Below are 3,533 nucleotides of genomic sequence, written 5' to 3'. Positions count from 1 at the left end.
GTGGCTACCAGGGAAATTAAAATTACATATGTGGCTTGCACTGTGTTTCTATTGGAAGGTGCTGTTCCAGAAGTGTCCGGATGACTCAGAAATTCTGAGGTGAGTGAGTGGCCAAGATGTGAAAACACCAGCAGGATGGATTCAGCACACTAGCGTCCCTTGGGAAGTTCCAGACATAGGTGAGTCGGGAAACCCCCACCAAGGATGGGCTCAGGCCATGTTAGTTGGGTATAAAAGGGAAGAATGACCTCAGAGGGCTGGACCTGTGGGTGAAGTCCAGGAGTAAGAGAACCGGAGATTTTAATTTTGCACCAGAACAGCTGTCCAGAAACCCAAGATGGGGCTGAGAGGTAAGAAACTCCCAGGTGCATCCCAAAGAGCTTGAAAGTGGCTTCTAGTTTCAGCAACCAACCAGGTGATTCTATTTTAGGGCCTTAGGAGCTTATTCACAAAGACCTTGTTGATCACGGCTATGGATTTTGTGTGCTTAGTTGCTCAGTCATGTCTGACTCTGCGACTCCACATACTGTAGCCTGCCAGGCTCCTCTGTTCATGGGATTCTCCAGGCAAGAATACTGGAGTGGGTGGCCGTGCCCTCCTCCAGGGGATCTTCCCGACCCAGGGATCGAACCCAGGCCTCCCCCATTGCAGGAAGATACTTTACCGTCTGAGTCACCAGGGAAGCCTATGGGTTTTATGCCATGGGTTAAATCGTACATCCCGTGCAGCAGCTCCACGCTATGAGAATATGCTATCACTCAGAGCAGTGGGCACACCGGTGCTTTGCCCAGATCCCTTTCTGGTTCTGGGAACCCATTCCCCAGCTCCCGGGACTCTTCTGCTAATAAGCACAAGCTGCGGGGAATTCCCTGGCCATCCAGGGTTTGGGACCCTATGCTTTTACAGCCACTGGGGCTGCGGGTTCAATCTCTGGTCAGGGAACTAAGATCCCACAAGCCGAGAGGACGGCAAAACACAGAGCTACAGCTGTGACCCCTTTAGATGATTGCCTGTGGGCTACAGGTATCCCTTGCCTGTTCAGAGAGTTCAAGTCCCCACAGCCAGCGACTGGCTGCTGCAGGTCATGAGACTTGGCCCCAGACGGAATGACTGAGCTGCCACTTCTGCTCAGAGCGCTCCTGTGATCAGGCTGAGGCCGCGTCTGAAATCACACTCTTGAGCTTCTTCCCTTTTCTGGTCCTGCTCCCTGCACTCCCTTCCTGGTTTCTCCTGGAGTCACTTCCTTAAATAAGTCACTTGTTCCCAAAAGCTCACCTTCGGTTTTCCTTCTAGAGAACCCCACCAGAAAACAGTCAGACTTTATTGTGGCTGTTGGTCTTGACCCTGGGCGGTGGCCAGGTAATGCACATCCATTGACTGTGTGGGATTCCACACCCTTGGGATACTCTTGCTGAGAGCCCTGGTTGTGTGTGCAGAAGGGCAGGGACCACAGGGCCAGGAGAGGGCCTCTATGTGGCCTGCCTCACTCCAGGCCATGGCTCTGAAGCAACCATGAACACCACACCAACAGCCACATGACTTCCCTCCGACCTTTTATTTTGTTGCTGTTTAATCAGGCTCTTTCCCAAACATGTCGTGATCTCCAGCATTGCTTCTCGTCCAGAAAGTTGAAACCATGCCCCGCTTCTCGTCATCTTCACAATACCCTCTGCTCTCTTATTTAAAATATTTCATAGTAAAGATCGAAACAGGACTTTGGCTAAGTTTTGCAACACGGAAGTGTATTCTAGGCCTACGTTTATAGAAAGTGGTGGGTGGGAAAGAATGATGAGTCCAGGGATGCTGGGGGGATATCCACAGCAAGGGTAGTCACATGGGTGGGCAAGCAAGATGGGGAAGGCTGTCTGAGGCCTGGGGGCTTCAGAATCATCAGAAACTGCTGACTTATTGATGGAGAGAGCCTTAGAAAATTCTAGAAATACACACCATCTCCACATGGGAAGTGCTCACTTCCCCTTAAGGCAGACTAAAAAAAAAAAAAGAAGAAGAAAAAATGAAAGAAAGCCCCAAAACACACATTAACCAAGCACAAAAACACACAGCAAACTCTAAGTCTCCAGATAAACATTCACAAATAGGCACTTGGTGTCTTCAGCTCTGGGGTTGGAGAAACCTGGGGCTTGGGTCCCCAAAGGCAGGAGCCGCTGTTCCCAAAGCGGGAACAACAGCTTCTGAAGGCACTGGGGTCCCATCTGCTGGGGGGCACTGGCCCAGCTGGACGGGCAGGAGGCTTGTTTAAAGAAGACCCACCCGCCTCATTTCACTGCGGTAGCGACTTGTGGAAGCTCTGCACCCTGTGCATTCCCTGAATATAGTGAACTGGTACTTCTTAAGAGTGTATCCCCGAAAGGGCAAACGCCGGCCATTTAAATATGGGTGGCTGGCTCCTGGAGGCAAGGGCAAGGGCCAGACCCCATTTGCTACTGGGCCCTGTACCCTCAGAGCCCACCACCGTGCCTGGCACTCAGGCACACAATGCAGGTTTGTTGAATGAGTGAATAACCCAAGAAGATCATCTCATTCTTCAGGAATCCAAACTTACAACCTTTTCATTGGTTATAAATCAGTTCCTTTTTAACCCTCGAAGTGCAATTATAATTCACTCATTCTCTGAAGTCAGCTGCCCTTAAAGGAAATTTTAAAGCTGAAATTCTTTTCAGTGGGAGCCAGAGAATGAATCTGATTATGTCCAAATGAGAGGATTTTCAGCAAATGTACTAAGAAACTTCGGTGGGGTCATCGGTCCATCTCTAAGGCCAGCAGCTGGCCCAGAACTGGCTGTTGGGGCTGGAGGTTGAGGCAGGGTCTTTATGTCTTGCGCCTGACATCTGGAGAGGAGAGGTGGGTCTTAATTGTGTCCTGTGGCAGGGAGGTCTGAGCGTGGCTGGTGGGGAAGAAGTCCTTGTCTAGCTGCCTGGAGAGACGGCACCAGAGCAGAAGTGGAGGCCGTGAGAGGAGAGGGGTCGGGGCAGCCAGAGAATCGAGAACCCGGCAGAGAAGATGGATAACACAGCTCACCCTGGGGCATCTTTGCATACGGAACTCTCGGGCCACAAGGATGCTGGTGTGTGTGGGGGACTCCCGAACATCTGGGAGAGCCTGGGTCCACGAGAAAGACGAGGCAGGAGCATCTCAGAAGTGGAGACAGGTGTGCTGATAAAATCTGCTGCCAGCGAAGCGTCTAAGCTCGATGACTGGACCCTCAGGGAGCGGGGAGCTGCCAGTGCTGTCTACACTGCAGGGGGCAAGCCAAGGGGCTCTGCGGCAGGCTGGAGAGGAATGGATAAATGGGGAGGCCCCCTGGACAAAGGGCAGTGAATTTCAAAGGATGATGGCAGTTCTAGGTACACCTGGAGTCCAGAATTCTTCTCCATGCCAGCTGCCTTGACCCTCGGGGCATTGCTACTGGGCAAACTGGTCATCCCAGAGCCTCCTTCCCGTCTCCTCTCATTCCGTTTTGGACAACAGACTAAAGCCTTTGGGGGAAGGTTCTGGGTCCTGGGGTTTTGTTT

This window comes from Capricornis sumatraensis, chromosome 3 (genome assembly GCF_032405125.1).
Source record: "Capricornis sumatraensis isolate serow.1 chromosome 3, serow.2, whole genome shotgun sequence".
Classification (NCBI taxonomy): Eukaryota; Metazoa; Chordata; class Mammalia; order Artiodactyla; family Bovidae; genus Capricornis; species Capricornis sumatraensis.
Note: the sequence above shows the minus strand (reverse complement) of the source record.